At 40.5% G+C, this 21,219-nt stretch overlaps 1 protein-coding gene and 1 pseudogene across 2 annotated transcripts in view; both read right to left on the bottom strand.

The window, feature by feature from the left end:
• ADGRL2 (adhesion G protein-coupled receptor L2) overlaps positions 1–21,219 on the bottom strand; it is a 682,132-nt gene that overhangs the window by 547,112 nt on the left and 113,801 nt on the right. The gene's annotated exons all lie outside the window — the stretch shown is intronic.
• On the bottom strand, positions 15,239–16,885 carry LOC101043167 (heterogeneous nuclear ribonucleoprotein A3-like; annotated as a pseudogene).

Below are 21,219 nucleotides of genomic sequence, written 5' to 3'. Positions count from 1 at the left end.
TTAGGCTATGGTTGAAAATGCTCAAAAAATAAAGTAGCCCTTCAGTTGTTTTCTTGCCAATTTCTTTATTTCATGATTAGGCAATAGATGGAATATTAACATTTCAAATAAATGGTGAACATTTTATTGTGTAATTTTGTGAAAGTGGGATGTTTTCATTTGTAAGGAAAAGCTCATCTTTGCAGTAGAAATTAACATCAGCTATCTAACTGTGTCCCTTTTAAGGAGATAAAGGTAATTGCGTAATGGTTGATTTTTGAAGTCGTGATTATAGTCTTCGAACTGATAGCCAGACTTCTTTTTAAAAAGGACTTTATATTTGAACATGAAGCATTCAAAGAATGTTCAGTATTTTCTAGAGAGCTTAGATACATATTGTAAGATTCAACGAATACCATATTGAATAATTCCAGCACTTCGGAAAAGTAGAAGAGGGAGGATTGCTGGAGCCCGGAAGTCAGAGACTAGTCTGGGGAACATAATGAAACTCAATCTCTATAAAAAAATGTAAAACTTAACCAGGCTTGGTAGTGTGCATGTGGAGTCCCAGCTACTGTTGGGGCTGAGGTGAGAAGATCACTTGAGCCCAGGAGGTCCTGCAGTGAGCTGTGATTGCACCACTACATGCCAGCCTGGGCAACACAGTGACACCCTGCCTTTAAAAAATGGAATCTTCTGAGTGGATTACAGTTTTCATAGAAGTAAATTTGTGCTCTTAATTGAGGCCTTGTATTCTGGGATGGGGATGTTAGACATTAGGTAATTAATTAGGAACACTGATGATGTTTGAGCAGAGAGTGAATTAACCAGAAATCCAATTTAGGTAGATGAAGTGTATGCACTATAGATCAAAACAAGGGCTGAAAATTGATTTATTCAATAATTAACCTAACAAATAAGTTTAAAATTTAATAGTACTATTTTCAGAGGCAATATGCCATGTTCATACTATAATAATAATAATAATAATAATAATAATAATGATAGTATTAAATTTACTAGTAACTAGTACTAAGTAGTACTATTAGGTGCCGAGGCTACAGAGGTGAACTAGTTGGTGAAAGTCTCTGATGTCACGGAGGGAAGACACAAATAAAACATCACACAAAACAGGGATTGAGAGAGAGAGAGAGAGAGAGAGAGAGAGACATGTGTTCGGAATGTCTAACTCTAGAAGAATACTTCTTGTTATGTTTAAGCTTAGTCTAAAGCCGTGAGGAAGATAGGAGGCTGTTGCTACAGTCCAGACAAGAAAGAGATTAATGAGAACCTAGGCTAGGCAGTAGCAGTGGGAATTTGAAGGAAGAAAAAGATGCAAGAGGTATTTCAGAGACAATCAATAGGAATTGGCAATTGCTGAGATGTGCAGTGAGGGAGAAGGAAGAAACGTAGATAAATTAGAAACTTGGAGCCTCACTGAAGAATTTGGGTTGCTATTAACAGAAATACGGTTGTCAAAAGAAAGCACTAGTTTGATGGGGTAATGAATTTGGGTGTGGTGTGTTGTGTTTGATGTGTCAAGAAGTCTCTTGCAGATGGCAGTAAGTAGCTGGAACTGTAGGATTATAAATTAGGGGAGAAGCTAGAGCTAGAAATTTTGGCATCCTTCTAACGGATGGGGTAGTTAAAATCTGTGGGATTGTCTAAATTCACCAAAGGTAAGGAAGCCCGAGAGTCTCCATACACGTGGAAATTCTGGGAAATGACATAATTAGGGGAAAGCCCAACCAGAGTTAAGGCAAGTAGGAATAACGTCTGATAGTTCAGTACTCATTCTACACAATCATCATGCATAGAGCATTTCACAGAGGCTAATTTACTGAACTTTCACAACATCTAGGAAGTAGTGATAGCTACAGGAGGCAGCCAAATGCCTAGACAGATTGGGTGGATACCAGGTGAAACCCCACCATCAAGCCGAAGGCAGTTTAAAGTCTGAAAGCCAAGCTACATGTTAAATCATCAGACTACGTTAAGAATGTGTCTTCCTGGTTGGTGTGCTTTCCTTTGATTGATCCCCACCCTTCACCTATTTTACATTATACCTACCCTTTCCTAATTGGTTTTCTATTCTGTCATGCCCATTTTTGAGTGGTGTCTTCGCTTTAGCCTTTTCTGCATACTCACAAACCAATCAAGCATGCACTCCCCATCCTGTGCCTTTAAAGACCACAGACCCAGTGGGTAGAGAAGGAGACAGCCTGACTTTGGGGAAGAGACAGACTTTTTGAGTCATTTTCATTCTTCAACAAAATTCTCTGCCTTCACCACCCTTCCATTGTCCATGTGACCTCATTCTTCTTGGACACTGGACAATAGCTCTGGACCCACTGAGTGCGGGTACCCAGAAAGGCTGTCATATCAGCCCTTTGCCTTCACCAGCGGAGGGCAGCTCCTTCACACAATGAGGCAAAGGGCCAACTGAGCTGCTAGCACACCGCAGTCTGTGGATGGCACAACTAAAGGAGCACAACTAAAGGAGCTCCTCTGGGGCTTCAGAGTCGTGGGCACCCTCACATGGGCACTGCTGCATTCCCCTCAAGGCAACACACCTGGCCTGGCCCTGGGCGCACATGGAGTTTGCTCCTGTGTGGGCACCCAGAGTGTCCAGCCGGAACCTGCCCTCACTTGCTCATGTGCTCCCTCCTGCAAAGGATTGATCCTGGTGTGCCAAATAGAGGGACACACCGGCCACCAGTCCAGTGAAGGGGCTGAGAAAAATCCTGCATCAGTAGGTTTTGTTATTAACTCTACTTCAGAAATTCGGAATGAGAGGGACAGAAAGGTTGTGGAAGTCACACAGCCCAGAAGCTGTGGAGTCAGGATTCAAACCCACAGTGCTCAGCCTCAGAGTTCCCGTCCTTACCAACCATGCTGAAATACCTCGTGGGCAGAATGAGTGACTTTGAAAATGAGAGTTTGCTCTTAATAAGACAGAAACGCTACACATTAAAGTCAGTGGTTAGGCTTGCAAACTGCTTGTCCAAGGGCACAGAGTTAAACTGGGCAGATAACAACTCATAAGAAACATGGATGAAAGAGGGGTTTTGACATTAAGCAACCAACTAAGTGACAAATAATTCTTTTACACTTTGACAAACCAAAATTTCTCTGGGAGTTTCTAATAAAACGTCCTTACCTATTACATGGGAGGTACAGGGAGTTTCTATCAGCAAAGTCTACCTGGAGAAAGTGACATTTAAACAGAGACCTAAATAATGGGTAGGAGTTAGCAGGACCAAGAGGGAGAAGAAGAGCACTCCAGATTTGAGGACCCTTAGGCAGAAGGAGCTTGGGCAATTCAAGGAGTCTGAAGAAATCTGGGGCAACAATAAGGGAAAAAAATACTCTAAGGATTTTGGACTTTATCCTAAGAGAATAGAAAGATATTGATGTGTATTAAGCAGGAAAGTGACAAATTAAGCCTCAGAGAGTTTAAGCTGTCCAAGTTCATGTAGCTACTAATTGAGCCAAAAGGAAACCCAGGTCATCCCTGCTCCAAAGTCCTTTCTTCACAAAACCATGTCCAGAGCTGGGCTGCAAAATGTTTACTGATCAGCTCTCTGGGAAAGAAACCACTGACATGTAGCATTTTCTGATATGGTGGTTTAAATACTATATTTAATATTTAAATATTTAAATATTTAAATACTCACCATATTAGGTGCTAATATGAAGTCACAATTGGGAAGAGATAGTCTGTATTGTACCATTACATGGCATTTCAAGTATGTTGATATAATAGATAAAAACACACTCAGCAACACAGAAAATACAATGTTCTAAAATAATTAGGAAGTGATGAATGTATTTATTACCTTTGTTTTAAATATAATTATTTAATTGTAAATTTATGCAATTTGTTTATTAATAGTGGTTCCTGAAAATTTTAATGGCATCTCCTGAGCAGGTATAAGCTGGAGCCCGAACTCCATTGTTACCATCTTGAAGGGCCATTTTGGGGAGTACGTTTTTATTATACTGCTTTATTTTGGGAGACGGTTCCAGGAATCTTCAAGAAAAGCTCACTCATGTCTTTCTACACATCTCATTGTGTTGATCATGGGGTATATTCAGTGAGAAGGAATAAATACAGCTTTGCTCCCCCGCCACCGAAACAGGCTGAGAATAAAGACAGAGGGGAACTTCTGGGAGGCAAGGCTATGTCCTCAGTGGGGACACAGGTGACTAATAGCAGGCTTTGTGGCTGACTCCTCAACTTTGCTTTCAGACAGTTGGGAGTACAAGCTTCTGATTTGAAATACAAGTTTATAACGTGAATCAAAGCTAAATTTATATTCTCTGTACACATTATCATTCAGTTCTATTATTGTCATGCAACCTCATCTTTAGGAAAACCACTGGACCCTAAAATAAAATGTTCAGAAACATGCAAATGAAAACAGCTTAAGCTCTCAGACTTTGGCAGTGTTACTTGAGTTTTACTGTGGCCTCAGAAGGGACAATCATAATATTTTTCTGGCTGTCTTGTCTTGATTTATAATTTGAATCTCCATAAATGATAATAGAGCGGGCAATTATCAAAGAAATGGAAAGGGCAATTATCATTAAATTGAAAACACATCACACATCCAACAGGATGAATGACTGAGCTAAAAACAGATTTTGTGGATCTTGCAAATGTTCCAAAAGAACTTAACGCAAGCAGCTTCATCTCCCTACCTCCTCCAATTAAGCAGATGACTTTGGATCTATTTTTCTTCTTTTTTTCCCTGGGATGATAACACAAGGCCTGTTAATCTAATCTACCCGAAGACTGACACTACTTAGGATATGTGAATTTATGAGACTAAACCAGTTGCTGTTTGCCTAGTATGAAGCAAAGCTTTCCTTTTTTTCGTAAAAACAGTAGAGAAAAATTAGTTCTCTTGTTTGTACACTTGTGATTCCAGGAGACTGTAGACACTCATCTCATCTGTTCTTAACCTTCATGATGAATCTTTTTAAGTGAGGCAGCAACAGTGATTTTGTTCATGAGGTTAAATAACAGACTGGATAGTGAAATTCCCCTAAAAGACTTTTGTCTTGGTTGGATAAACTGAACAAATTATAATCCAAACTATAGGCATTACTTATCATTACTACAAATATGAAAGAAAAAGGTAAATGTGTATGAACACATTTTGTTGAGAATTCTTGCCTTCTGGATTTACTATTGTAAGGAGTGGAATTAAAGACATTCTCTGGAAGGGGTAAGGTGTGGAAAGAAAAAAGAAAAACCACTCTGTCCCATCTTGCAAGATGGCGGGTGAAAAAGTTGAGAAGCCGGATGCTAAAGAGAAGAAACCTGAAGCCAAGAAGGCTGATGCTGGTAGCAATGTGAAAAAGGGTCACCTCAAGGCTAAAAAGCCCAAGAAGGGGAAGCCCCATGGCAGCCGCAATCCTGTTCTTGTCAGAGGAATTGGCAGGTGTTCCCGATCTGCCACGTATTCCAGAAAGGCCATGTACAAGAGGAAGTGCTCAGCTGCTAAATCCAAGGTTGAAAAGAAAAAAGAAGCTTCTTGCAACTGTTACAAAACCAGTTGGTGGTGACAAAAACGGCGGCACCCGGGTGGTTAAACTTCGCAAAATGCCTCGGTATGATCCTACTGAAGATGTGCCCCGAAAGCTGTTGAGCCACTGCAGAAAACCCTTTAGTCAGCACGTGAGCAAACTGGGAGCCGGCATTACCCCTGGGACCATTCTGATCATCCTCACTGGACGCCACAGGGCAAGAGGGTGGTTTTCCTGAAGCAGCTGGCTAGTAGCTTATTACTTGTGACTGGACCTCTGGTACTCAGTCGAGTTCCTCTGCGAAGAACACACCAGAAATTGGTCATTGCCACCTCAGCCAAAATTGATATCAGCAATGTAAAAATCCCAAAACATCTTACTGACGCTTACCTCAAGAAGCAGCAGCAGCTGCGGAAGACCAGACACCAGGAAGGTGAGATCTTCGACACAGAAAAAGAGAAATATGAGATTACAGAGCAGCACAAGATTGATCAGAAAGCTGTGGACTCACACTTTTTACCAAAAATCAAAGCTATTCCTCAGCTCCAGGGCTACCTGTGATCTGTGTTTGCCCTGACAAATGGAATTTATCCTCACAAATTGGTGTTTTAAATGTCCTAATAATCTAATTAAATAACTGATTACCTTAAAAAAAAAAAGGAAAAAGAAAAACTCCAAATCACTTTTGTCAGCACTACTGTATAGGAAAAATAGCCATGGCATGAATGCCAATACTGTATTTGCTAAAGAGATGAAGCCTATATAATTGGATCCAATCGGGATCTCTGAGATCAAGAGTTTCTCCTTTTCACGTAAGTGAGCTTCACTGAGCAGACCAGTCTCTGGCATACTGATCTTCCTAATGTGAGTCATGGATCATAAAGGAACTAGAAGCGGAAGGATGGAAAGGCTCAGATAGACAAGTTTATTTTATGTTGATTTCATCTGGGTCTCTGCTTGCCCCATACTGGTCCTTCATGCAGGCTATCACCTGCCATTGATAATACATAACCAGATTAGGCTTGCTTACTTGGGAACAAAGAGCCATAAAGTGATCCCAGCACTCATGGCTATACACTTAGTCATGGAGCCCAGACATCACGGTAACGGACAAAAAAGTGAGAAAAAAAAATAGTCCAAAAGAAAGAAGAAAGCCGATATATATTTATTAACATAGCTTTTGTCAGGTATGTTAAATAGATGTAATTTTAGTGTTGCCGCCTATCTGATATTAAACCCGTTAGTGAGTCCTATATTTGTAAGTCCCCCCCAAAACAACTGTTACTGTGCTTTACACTGTGATGTCTTCTGCAGGTGCGTTCTCCTTCACATTAGAGGACTGAGCTGTGCCTGCCCTGTGCTTCTCTGGTGTTTTGCTGATTGGAAAAATGAATATGTGTTGTACTGTCTACCTGCCAGCAATACGCAACTTTAGTGTCGAATACTTTCCTTTTGAAGATGTATGATTCTTGATTCATCATCCTTTTTTCTAGCTTCCATCTTTCCCACGTTCCTGAGAAGTGTTTCAGTGTAAGAAATATTATTTAACAGTTTTTGCAAAGCAAGGAAACAGACAAAACTTGTGTTCTACGTGTCCACTACGAATTTATATAAATATGTATGTCTACCTACAAATTAACCACCTTGAATTAAACATATATATTCTCAATGTTTTGAAAAAATAGATTGTTATATTTATTAGTTCATCTTGGCCTATAAGTTTATTTCAAAATACTAAGCACTCTGGAAAACAAATAGTGGTTTCCCTTTTAAAAATTCCCAAAGTTCCAAGTGTTTTGAATTCATTGAACTCTGGACAATTACCATCTGGTTGATTAAGTAATTTACATTTGGACATCCTCACAAAGAGACTGGGGGTGGGGGAATTCCCCTTGAATTCTGGGAAGTTGTTCTTCGGACATGATGTTTACTTCCTTTGATGTCACAATTTCTCTTGATAAATGTAAACATTTACTTTTAACATGGTTGTTAAAACGTAGTCAATATTCAGTTTCAATTCTTTTGTCAGTTACTGGTGAAACAGAAAGGCCAGTTTATGGGTCGTTATACTCACAGATTGAATGTTGAGTTAGTAAAAAGTAAATGTGTTATTATTTTAATATTTGTAATGTGTTTGGAAACAGGAGTTTTTGAAAAACTAAAACTGAAAAGCTGTCTAACCTAATACAGAGAATAAGTAAAATAAAATTCATGTCAAAGTTTACCTATCATTTATACTTTTTGGAACTGCTACATTTTTATTAAGTGTTGCCAGTACTTTTGTTGAAACCCTTTGTCAGCTGTTTTTAATTCTCATAGGAGTCCCATAAGGTGTGCCTTGATTTCACACACTTTACAACTCAGAGTAGTTAAAAAAACTTTTCATGTCACACAGTAAGCAAACAGCAGAGCAGGAACTCAAGCTCAGACATGTCAGATTCGAAGGCCTGTGAGTGACCACGTGCAACTTTCCAATTTTGGTTGCAAGGCAGTCCTAGTCATATATTTTATACTTCCTCAGACAGCTGCAGTTAAAACTGCTTCATATGAGAGATGATACTCATCCTAATTTTTAATATATTTAAATAAATCATAATGTCAATGTCTCTGCTTGTAATCCTCCCTCACTCCCATTTTCTACAACCAAACATCCAAGATGTTTGTTTCCTTACATTTTTATATTCACTGGGTTCATTCACTTATTCACTAGTTCACTCATTAATTCAACAAATATTTATGGTACCTAGAAGAACCAGACACTCTTCTAGGCCCTAGAAAAGTAGTTCCTGGCTGGGCATGGTGGCTCACGCCTGTAATCCCAGCACTTTGGGAGGCTGAGGTGGGTGGATCACGAGGTCAAGAGATCGAGACCATCCTGGTCAACATGGTGAAACCCCGTCTCTACTAAAAATACAAAAATTAGCTGGGCATGGTGGCGCACACCTGTAATCCCAGCTACTTGGGAGGCTGAGGCAGGAAAATTGCTTGAACCCAGGAGGCGGAGGTTGTGGTGAGCCAAGATCCCGCCATTGCACTCCAGCCTGGGTAACAAGAGCGAAACTCCGTCTCAAAAAAAAAAAAAAAGAAAGAAAAAAAAGTAGTTCCCATGGTAATGGAGTTTACATTTGGGTAGGAGAAAGAGACAATAAACACATACATATAGACATATATAAAAAACAAGCAAAGCTGGATAGAGATAAATGCAATGAAGAAAACTAAAATAGGATAAGTACCTAGAAAATAATAAGTAACTTTCACTGAAAATACATTACATGTATGACACATTGGTCTAACTATGTTACAAAGATTAATTCGCTTAATTCTCACAAAACTCTGTGATTATTATATTCGTGGTAGATCAGGGATGGCATCAAATTATTTACTCCTCTAATTGAGAGATTGAGACATGGAGTCTAATTCCCCTCCTTTTGAATCTGAGCTGGCCTTATTGACTTGCTTGATGCATAGAGTGGGGCAGAAGAGACAGTATGCTAGGTCCTAGCTTAACCTTTAAATGTACTGTCAACACCGCCTTGTTCTCTTGGAATCCTGAGCTTCCAATAAGACATCAGACTAAGGCGGCTGGGCACAGCGGTTCATGCCAGCAATCCTCCCAGGGTTTTGGGAGGCTGATGTGGGCAGATCATGAGGTCAGGAGTTCAAGACCAGCCTGGCCAACATGGTGAAACCCTGTCTTTACTGAAAATACAAAAAAAATTAGCCAATTCCAGCTACTTGGGAGGTTGAGGCAAGAGAATCACTTGACTTGAACCTGGGAGGCAGTGAGCTGAGACCGCACCACTGCACTCCAGCCTGGGCAATAGAGTGAGATTCAGTCTCAAAAAAAAAAAAAAAAAAAAAAAGAAGTTAGATGAAGGCTTCTATGCTGTGGGAAAGCTCAGGCAACATGGAGAGGTCAGGTGTCAACAGAGTCCCAACTCAGCTCCCAGCTTGCCATCAGCATGTGAATGAATCACGTTGTGGGGCCAGCCTCCTGAAGCCTTCCCATGACTCCAGTTCCCGCTGTTTCTGACTGCTCCAGAATGGTGAACCCTGAATGAAGACCACCCAACAGAGTCCAGTCAATCCACAGAAAGGTGAGAGATAATAAGACATATTTCTTTCAAGCCATTAAATTTCAGGGTGTTTTGTTATGTAGCAAAGAATAATTGGAACAATTATAATTTTCCTTTTGCAGTTGAGAAAACCAAGGGAAGGAAGGGTTAAATTATTTCCTTGCCTGAGGGTAGAATCTGAATTCCAACCCAGATAGGCTGACCCACAAGCACCACTTTAAACTCTCTCCCACAGAGCCTTACCCCTAGAGTAAGATCAGCTTTCACGGGGTGCTCCTGACTGAACTTGGCAGTTGCTGCTGACTGGTTCACATTTTATGTTCTCCATTGAATCACAGTGGTTAAAACTCAGGGCACACTTCTATTGGAGTATAGTTGCTTTTGTAAAGGGACCTTGCGGTGTCCTTGGCCCGGAAGTATTATGTTGTCTATGACCTTTTGTGGATTGGAATCTTAAGAAAAATAAGGAGGACATGGAGGAGATTGACCTTCACTAATCTATAATCCTTTCATTGTGTTGTAAAATTATGAGAATTATTCAAGTGAAATAGGAAATCGCATGGCATTTTGATTAAATAAAAGAAAAAGAGCACAAAGTAATTTTCTTAAATTAAGAGCAAATAATTTTCACAAAATCAAATTTCTTGGCATACAAATATGTTACATCCCTTGTCTCAGACAGAGAATTTATATTGGGATGGGAAAGGAGTGACCGGATGTCTGTAGCCTGATAGCATTAAGCAGTAAGTCGTTCAGCCAGATGTTCCTTCCTCTGCGAGGAAGGATACACAAAACTGCAAGGTACCAGGCAAGCCCAGGGTACATATTTCCACAGACATTTTTTTCCGTAGGGTATTTACAGTTCAGTTTAGCTCTCTCCACGCTGAAACTCTGTATATGCAACCACAGAACAGCCCGTGATAGCTCAAAGGAAAGAAGCTCAAAGGACTGCTGCACATTCTCACCCCGCCCCAAGCCATCCAAGGGAAATTCCTGGTACTCTTGAAACTTTCCTGTCAGACGATTATACAATCCAGTGCCTTTTCCAAGCAGGAAATACGATGTTCCAATGACAACTTGACCTCCTGCCTGAAAATGGGCTGGGGAGGGGAGGGGTGCCAAGGTAGGAGCAGGAAGATGAAACAGGCATGGTCTAAGCATCCTTAATTCATAGACCCAATCACAAATACAAACAAGTTAATTTTGTTAAGAACGCGTGATAACATTTCACTTATGACAAAATCCCAATCATTTATTCTCCTCTGGAGTACTTCTTAACGCATCCTTCAGTTTTTGAAAGTTCAAGTGTTGCATAAAAAAAATCAACATAATTACAGAAAACAGTCCTTAAACAAGAATATCCTGTTTTGTTTCCTGCATACGCACTGGGGTGGCTCATCTGAATCCTTGACAACATCCAACTCCAAGAAGAAAACTTCACGACGGATTGCTATCAAGGATTTTACATATAGCTCTTCAGCAGTAGGGCTGTTGGCCCCATGTGTAAGCCAACAATCGCCCTATTGTTTACTTTCCAGTCAGAAAAGCGATGCTGCCTTTCTTCACTGTGTATGGTCTCCATAATCCTAACAGTCATGTTCACTCAGCAGTAAGCCCAAATCTATGTTTCCCAGAGGAGTTTCAAATACATGAGATAGATTAGCATCTCTGTGGCTTGATGCAATCTGTGACAGATTCAACAGCAATAAGCATTTTAAAGTGTGGTCAGTACTAAATTATTTGTTGAAGAACAATTTTGTTCCCAAGGTAGAAAAAATTAGCAATAACTTTTAGGTAGCAAACACAGGGGCTGAGGGGTAATACAACACCCCCGAACCTCTTGCCCTCCTGGCATTTCATTCTGTTTAAAGAGAGGAAAAAAGCCCGATTGTGTGCTGATGAATTAGAAAACTTCATGAACATTCAAGAAATACACATGCCACTACAAATTAACCATTAGCAGGGCAAGGTATTCATCCTTTCTGTCAGATTCTGTGGGAAGTATGCCTTATTAGCATTGAAGCCTAAAGAAGTAATATATCAGTCCACATTCACTTATCCTACAAAAGAGAACAGGCAATTTCAGTTCTGGAAAAATAAATCGCGTCGTTCTTCCCATCCCCATTTCAATCCTAAAATTGAAAATCACCAAATAAAATTCGATTTCCTCTCTGCTTTCAGTTTGTCTCTGTGTTTACAGCGGAATGTGGTTTTGCATTTTAAATCAGTTCCATCATAACCCTGAAAGTGATCGCAGGGCGGCTAATTCTCTCTCCAGTTGCCACCCCTCCCCCATGCTACCACTTTGAATTTGAATGGGACCAGAAGATTCTCTAGGGGCCACATTTGTGGCCCTTCAGCGGCAGCCTCTCTACTTCTTTCAGCTTGTTTCCTGGCATGGTTCATGGGGATTTGTGGTGAGTGGCAGCTCTGGAATCACTTTTCATTCTGTCAGGTTGTGGTTAGGCTTAGTGGGGTTTCTTTGTTATACTGGCCACTAGTAGTCAATTCCCTTGAAAATATCTGGTTTTCTCCTTTTCTCTTAAAGAAAAAAAAAAAAAGCAGCTCCCAACTCCCCACCCTACCTCTAAAACACAAACACAAAACAAACACGGATATCCCTTGGAAATCTTAGGGGGAGACAGAGAACAGGGAGAGCCCCAGACATTCTCAGCATCCCAGTTTAATTTTGATGTCAGACTATAAAAGAACTTGGGAGGGCCCCGTTTCCCGTACCTGTTCCGCTGACATGCTGTTTTATTAAAGAATCAGGGATAAATTTTACTACTGCTTTTTCATGTTAAAATAAAATGAAATAAGCCAAAATATAGAATGGGAATTTGGGGATCACAGTGTTTCTTTTTCTTTCAAGACAAACCTGGAAAATAAGTAAGTACCCAAATGAGTAAAACAAATCAAATAAATACTTGGAAGTGAGGTAAGATGGAGTTTTCCACGGACACAGAGGGAGAACTGGCACTTTCTGCATGTCTTAAGCCAGAGCTTAACAGCGTTTTGTATTTTATGAATCAGTTTGGGAAAAAAAGAGAGAACAACATACCGCTGCCAACATTTTATATTGCCAAGTTAGGCTATTAAAAAAAAAAAAAACAATCAACAACAGCTAACTTGAAATCTTACATCATTTCTTAAAAGAAAAGACATGTTAACATCAGTGGGGGGTTAGGGGAGAGAGGAAAGACATAATCTCAGAATACAAGACAGTCTTTTCAAACATGAAGAGCTGGCAACTTTTACACCAACATGCCACAAAGGCCTTCAGAAATAGCGCATTCCTGAGACAGAGCAAGCCCCTTTTCACCCTACTGCCTTTACACCGGGCAAATCCTATCCTCTAACTGGAAACAGATCCCCTGGGGCAGTGATAGAGCTCTCTGCTGGAATCTAACCAGAAGAGGCAAGGCTTCTCTAGCCCTATTGAAACCCCATCTTTACAGACTCCATGTGGACAAGACTTCCCCTTCTGTACTTCCATTCCTCTCCATTCCTTTACCTTCCTTTATTTTTCATCAAGCACTTGCTGCTACATTGCTATCTATCATTTCTTTGCTTTTATCTCTTTCCCTCATTACAATATAAAGAGGTCATGGGCTTCCTATCTTTTGTTCATCTCTTTTCTTCCATTACCCGAAACGTTGCCTGGCACACGGGAGGCTCTCACTACAGATTTGTTCCATTTATATACATGTGTATCATTTCAGACTGCTTATTTTTCTTATTTTATTGTGAATAAGAAAAATTATCCACAGAGCCTGCACTGTTTGATGTATGGAAACCATTGTTTTAAGAGAGAGACTGAAGAACCCCTAGCAGGATTCCTTCAGGACAGAACTGAAGGAAGCAGGCATTTGGTTCAAGCATTCTTTACTACAACCAATTTCAAATATGAGGAGACTCGTGTTTCTTAGGACAGGCAACCAATGGCTAGTGGGCTGAATCATGCATGCCTGATTTAGGAATAAGAAATATTCTTAGAACACAGGCAGGCTGTTTAGGAATATAGACCTTCCTCCTGCCTCCTGAAATTACCTAATGAGAGATGAGGCATTGCTTCTTGGCCTGTGGTTCTTTTACACTGCATGAATCGTGTATGAGAATGTTCACCTACTCTTAGAGTACAAATATCTATTGGATATTTGAGTTTTTTTAAAAAGGTAACAGAAGCCTCTAGATAACTGCACAATGAACTGTTATCTCTCATCATTATTAACTAGGAAGTGGTAAAACTAGGAAGTCAAGTTCACGAACCTTACTGCTAACAAGAGTGGGTCACGGTGAGAAAAGCTCCTTTAGAAATTCATCATGGATAGTTCACAAATATAGACAGTAGGTTTCAAAAGTGAGAATTTAAAATTTCTTATACCATATGGGAATGTGGATAGGTGGTTCAGATTTCTTCCTAAAAAAGTACCACTTCCACGTGTCGGAGCTTAGAACATTCCTTGCGGTTCAGAAAACAACACCTTAAAACATAGTGCTTTGACATGCTGAGTACCTTGCAATAAAGAAGCAGCCTTGGAAACACCGCGGTCTCTCTGACCTTCTCCCGCTTTCCTTCCCTCCCCTAGTTCCCTGTCCTGAAGCATGGAGAAGTGCTTTCTGTGAAGTTCCCCCACGAAGAAACGCCGTTATCTTGGGCCCCCTCCTTGTAATCTCATCAAGCAGGCAGAATAACTTGCAGAAAAGACTAGAGTTGACACCACTCCCAGAGTCCTGAAACACTTTGCCCCAGGCTCTTGTCCGTTTTTCAGGTCCACTCATCTCCCCTAAAAATCATTTAATCTTCCTCTAAAATTGCCTGCATCCCCTCCACCCCCACTTTCCTCTCTCCTAAGAATGGGGGTCTTTAAGCTTCAACCCTCTGGCCCTTGTTTGAGTTTCATACTTGGTATGATGCCTCCCATGCGTTTGCATGTTATAAATGTGTACACCTTTTCTCCTGTTAAGCTGTCTATTGTCAGTTTGTCTTATAGGCTCAAATCCTTGAAACTTCAGGGAGTGGAAGGAAAGTTCCTTTTGCACCTACAACATGATATCCCAAAACAGCATCTTGGCATACTGAGGTTTTTTTTTTTTTTTTTTAATTCTGAGGTTTTTTTTCATTTGAAGGTAAACTTAATGCTATTAAAATCACAAACACTAATTTAAATACTCAATCTTATTTATCTAAAACATACATTGCAAACACACAAATATCTATTCTCTCCACATGTCAGCACCCATTCATATAGTGGTTTGAAAATGGGGAGAACAGATTTCCCTTAAACTGCAAGTCAGCAGGTGTTACTTTACAGTTAACTTTAGAAAAATTCATACAAAATGGTCATTAGCAACAATCTTTACTTGTTAACCCACAAGGAAACACCTTCAAAATTGCATTTTGTTAGTTTCTGTACAAAAATGTAGAAAAACTTAACTACACAAATATTGAAAAGTTAAATTTATTTCTTAATTTTTACAGGGTAAGATTCCCAATGAAATGAAAAGAAAAAGAAAAACGTACCACAGATAAAAGACCTCAGGAATGAACATCTGATTGGCACTGCACTGCATTAATCAGTAGCTGTACTTTTTGCAAGCTGTGGCTATGACAGTCCTGAACAAGAAGGATTCCTGTTTAAGCTGCAGTAACTTTTCTAACTATGGGTCATTGTTCCCTCTATGGCAGATTTTTACGGTTACTTTAATGCATTTGGGATGACTGTCTCAAAGTTGCCTGCAACTTTCCTGACAACTCCTCGCTCTCTCTTCTGCTAAGAACTACAGCCCTTTTCTGCTGTTTTTAGAGCCTTGTGTTACTATATCCACCACATCCATCACCAGATCCATAACCACCGCCATAGGGATGACTGAGCTTCTTCCACCAAAACCCCTTTCATGGGTTCATAATTTGATTGCTGTTTGTCCACTATAATTTCCAAAATCATTGTATTGGCTACCACCACCATAATTACTACCGCCAAATTTCTTCCTTCACTGTAACCATCACACCCTCCACCACTGCCACGATATCCATCACCTTGGTTTCCAAATCCTGGTCCACTACAACCATAGCCCCCTCTACCACTATAACCAGGACCACCGCCATAGTTGGCACCATTGCCTCTAAATCCATTATATCTACCATCACCTCCTCCATAACCACCTCTCCTGCCACCACCTCCACCAGCATAACCTCCTCTTCCACCAAAGTTGCCACCACGGCCAAAATTACTTTCAGCACCTCTGAAGTTTCCTCCATAACCCATAAAATTGCCAGATCCCCCTCCACAATCTCTCTGTGATCCAGCAGACTACATCTCTTGCTTAGAAAAGGCCTTTTCACTTAGCAGTCACAACATTATCAACTGTATCGTGATCATCAAAAGTTGCAAAAGCAAATCCTCTCTTTTTTCCACTCTGTCTTCCATAACTTCTATGATTTCAATCTTGCCATACTTTTCAAGGTAGTCTCTCAAATTATATTCTTCTGTATCTTCTTTAATACCACCAACAAATTTTTTCAGATGGGCACCAGGCTTTTTAGAATCCTCTCTAGAAACAGCTCTATTTGGTTCCAGTACACGTTCATCAACCTTTTTTGATCGAGCACACGTTGCTGCATCCACCTCTTCAACACAAGAGTAAGTCACAAAACCAACCCCCCTGGAATGTTGCATTGTGGGGGGGGGGCGGGGTTCTCTCATTACCACACAATCTATGTGTGTGCCTCATTTTTCAAAATGTTCTCTTAAACCAGGCGTCCCCAAACTATTGCCCGCGGGCCGCATGCGGCCCCCTGAGGCCATTTATCCAGCCCCCCACCGCATTTCAGGAAGGGGCACCTCTCATTGGTGGTCAGTGAGAGGAGCACAGTATGTGGCGGCCCTCCAACGGTCTGAGGGACAGTGAACTGGCCCCCTGTGTAAAAAGTTTGGGGATGCCTGTCTTAAACGATCATCTGTCTTTTCAAAGCTCAGACTACCAATAAACAGTTTTCTCAGCTACTCTGGTTCTTTTGGAGCATGACCCTCTTCCCCCTGGCGGTGACGCCCATGGCCGGAGTTGGGTTGGGGGCCACTGGGCAGTGGTTTTACCTCCATTCTGAGACTAGATGCACCTTTTCCAACTCAAGTTCAATATCTACTGAATATTTTAACCTGAAGGAAATTGAGAAAACCATAGAAACAAGAAGGGCCTCTCTTTCTCCCTTCTCCCCAGAACATGGTCATAGGGAAGTTGTCTGACCCGCCTCCACTGTACGTAGGTCATAGGACCCCCATATGACAGGTGTCCTGCCCTATGCCTGGAGGCCAAGAAGAATCTAAGCAAATCCCCTTTGCCAAGGTCTGCCTAGTTTATCATCAGGTCAAACTTCCGTTTTGTCCAGCCATACTTCTACAGGACTGTCCATTCTTCGTCAAACCTGTCCACAAAAATATACAGTGCTCCTTGAGTCTTCATTTCTGAAGGCTCCCTGCCACATGAAACTTTGGTTAAATAAACGTATTGGCTGGGTGTGGTGGTGCATGCTGGTAGTCCCAGGTACCTGGGAGGCTGAGGTTGGAGAATCGCCTGAGCCCAGGAGTTCAAGGATGCAGGGATGTATTGAGCTATGATTGCATCTGTGCGGTACAGCCTGGGCAGCAGGGCAAGACTCTGCCTCAAATGAATAAATAAATAAATTTGTTTTTTCTTTTGTTAAGCTGTCTTTTGTTACATGGTTGTCAGCCATGAACCTTGCAATGGATGAGAAAAATATATTATTTTCTCTCCCCTATAGTTTCTGGTACCCAACATGGGGTGACTGAGACTGCCCACCCCCTGCCACCACTTGCTCTAGAGCCCACAGTTGAGATCTTGAAGCAACTGACAAAAGCCGGCAAAAAAGGTAAGAATTTATTTTTTGTAACCAAGGTCAGTTCTCCTAGATCTCTGCCTGTAGTGTCTGGTGGAGAATGGATGGTAACGTTTTTCCTTGTTCCCTGCCTTCTGAATTCAGATTAGTGGAGAAAAACATTTCTGTCTTTTGTTAGAGGAGTCTCAGCTATGAAACTTGCCATGGGCCAAGCATAGGCATGTGGGGTTCGTGTCAGAATATATTTTTTTCCCCTGAAAAGTAGAGTATAAGCCCAAGTATACCTAATGCAAGTTTAACACACATTGTCTTTTCCGTTTTTTTTTTTTTTTTTTTTTTGAGACTTAGTCTTGCTCTGTCACCCAGGCTGGTGTGCAGTAGTGTGATCTCGGCTCACTGCAACCTTGGCTGCCTCCCAGGTTCAAGTGATTCTTCTGCTTCGGCCTCCCAGGTAACTGGGATTACAGGCATCCGCCACCACACTTGGCTAATTTTTGTTTTTTTAGTAGACACAGAGTTTCACTATGTTGGCCAGGCTAGTCTTGAACTCCTGACCTCAGGTGATCTGCCCACCTTGGCCTCTGAAAGTGCTGGGATTACAGGTGTGAGCTACTGTGCCCGGCCCCAGGTTTTTTTTTTTTTTTTCAATTGGGTCTAATATCTGCTCTTGGTGCCACACTTCAGAGTAGTAGAACCGTCACAAGACGGTACATAAATGAGAAATGGTAGTTAATGAAGAGAAAGAGTTTAGAGTACGTAAATGCCTGTGTGTGCACACATGCATGTGTATGTGTTCGTGTTGTGTATATATGTGAGATAGGGTCAACAAATATTGGTTAGTATAATAATGATAAAAATAAATGGAAAGTGTGAAAGTACAGATCTCTCGAAATTCCTTTCTTTTATTCTCTCTCTGTCTCTCTCTCATTCTTTTATGCTCCAGAATGGAATGGAGCTAGGGGCTCTAGAAAGCCTCTGCTGATTGATCCATCATATTCTGACAAATGAATTCCCAGAAACAGAGTATTAGACTTTCACACAAGGTGACATTTTGACTGGAATCTTTTAAGTTGAAGCTTATAAAGTACTGAGAAGAGAACTGCTCCATAGTGGGTCCTCAAATAATGGTAGCTACTAGCATTATTAATTGTTCTCTTGAAGAAACCAAGGATTTCAATGTCCGACCAGCCAATTCCACCATCTCAATACCCTTGCAACTGCTATGTCAGAGAATGCTTTGAAAGAGGTAAAGACAGAAGGTAGCCCGACAGACTTTTACACTGAAGGGTAAGAATAAAATTATTAAATGGTTTTAAAAAAAAGTCAGAAGAGTAAGACTTTGGATCATCACCCACCGATGAAGTTGTCTTATTTTAGGATTATATATCTTGAAGATTAGAAATAAAGCCAAAGCTTAATCTCATTGATATTTGAAATAAAAATGTTCATTTTCTTTTAAAAACTGCCCAGGCACAGTGACAGAGGCAGTTATTTTTGGTAAAAGTGGATTGTGGACAGAGTAGCTGGTGAAATGCTCTTAAGTATTCACGTAAGACAAAAACCTTCCTGGCACTAAGAAGTCTCAATTGGCTTTTCAGCTGCACTGTGGTTTATTGTGTGCTTTAAATCAGCTCTAAGACTACACTACATACCATTGTGTCTGTTAGAAAATCATTATGGTGCAATTAAAAGCAATGTTGTTTCACAGACGAACATGGAATCTTCCTCTGTGTCTGGCGGCTGTGCACTTCCTTGGTGCCTCCTGTGATTAGCTGCACTGGTGATGGTCAAGAGATACAGCTGTCAGAAAAACACTCAACAGATGGCACTTGCAGAGTGATGTAGCATCCTTTTTTGGGATGCTCTCTGACACAGGAGCTCAGGATTTCCATAAACGTTCGTGTGACACTGACTCCTTTTAAGCAACTCAGGTCTGGAATGTTCAGTGACAAAATTAATCTTCCTCCAGAAATGAAGAGAAATTGAAGTGTCCTTTTGAAATGAAGTGTGCAATATAATGCTAAAATGTATTGTCGTTTGTAGCTTCTTAACTATTACAGATAAGTACAACCAACTATATAGAAAGCCTGATACATTCGTAGATTGATCACGTTTCCTTCAGGACGAGAGTGAGCAAGATCGGCCGGTTGTTTCATTTTTGTAAATCTCTTTAAAGATTGGCTTTATATTTTTTTAAAAGAGCAATTTAACCTTTGCTTCAGTAATGACATGGCTTGTTGAATGATGTTGTCTGTGATGAAATTCGTCTTAGTGGCGCAAGGATTAATTATGTGGTCTCTTTTTACATCTCAGCATTTTAACATGAAACACTGAAACTTCTCTCTTCATTATTTATACAGTACATATATGTATATAACATTATTATGGAGATAAGAAAATAAGAGTAAACTGATCAACAATGGTGTTGAACAATGCACTGAACAATGCTGTATTATAATTATGCTAGATTATTATTCAGCATTCAGAATCTGAGTTACAGATTCCCTACAACTGACTTGTTTTTCTTCCTCTCTGTTACACAGATGCTTTCAGGTTTTAGGGCCTCACTTAACCAGTGAAGATTGTGGGCTGTCTTGATGTCTATCTTTTAATACAATGACAAGACAGCATTGAATAGTGGGTATAGGTCCTGCATCTGTCTTCTAGAAAGTGTCCTGGGCACGCCTGCCTGCCAGCTCCATTCACCCTCTAATGCCACTAAATGATATTTGGCTGTCTTTAGTCTGACGCGAATATGAGTACAGTCCTATGTAATCTTAAAAGCAGGTAATGTGGAGATAACCATATCCCATAGCGTTGTTTAATTTTGTCAAAATTGTTGTCTTTCCTTTTTCATGTTAGCAAAATCATGTCCTGCAATTCACAAAGATTGATATGTCTTCTAAAACATGATACTCTGACATTTTCTGTTGGTCTATTCATATCCCCAAAGAGGTAACCACATGCTATATATGTTTTCTGTTAATATATTTGCAAAATGGTCTCAATGGTTGGTCTCTGAAAGATTTCCAGTAGATCAAACACATGGAAGGAGAAACTGCAAAAGGAACTGTTTTAGGAAATGCACAATGGGGCGGGAAACAGCGTGGAGGTTGTAAGAAACATGAAACATGACACAGCATAGATTTGAAATACATTGTATGAGTTTTGGGACGAAAACATTTTGCTTGTTCTAAAAGCTTTAATATAGTCTAGGCATATGGCAAGTACTTTGTATGTCTTATTTGATTTGATTTGATTCACACACATATGTAAGACAGGCATTATTATTTTCAATATATTAATGAGAAAATGGTGGTACAGCTGATAATTTGGCCAAACTCACACAGTAAGATGGCCTTCCAGAATCTTATGATTTCCTAAAAGAGTATAATTGTTTCTTCCCTAAACAACAGTATGACTTTGTGCATATAAGGTTTTCTGTGATGTTGTCCTAGATATAGGTACTCATTAATAAAGCAATGAAAAAACACATTTGGCCAGGCATGGTGGCTCACGCCTGTAATCCCAACACTTTGCAAGGCCAAGGTGGGTGGATCACCTGAGGTCAGGAGTTTGAGACCAGCCTGGCCAACATGGTGAAACCCCATCTCTACCGAAAATGAGAAAAATTAGCCAACCACAATAGCAGGTACCTATAGGCACAGCTGCTTGGGAAGCTGAGGCAGGAGAATTGCTTGAACCCAGGAGGTGGAGGTTGCAGTAAGCCAAGATCACGCCACTGTACTCCAGGCTGGGTGAAAAGAGTGA

This window comes from Saimiri boliviensis, chromosome 11 (assembly GCF_048565385.1).
Source record: "Saimiri boliviensis isolate mSaiBol1 chromosome 11, mSaiBol1.pri, whole genome shotgun sequence".
NCBI lineage: Eukaryota > Metazoa > Chordata > Mammalia > Primates > Cebidae > Saimiri > Saimiri boliviensis.
Note: the sequence above shows the minus strand (reverse complement) of the source record. Positions and strands in the feature narration are given on the sequence as shown.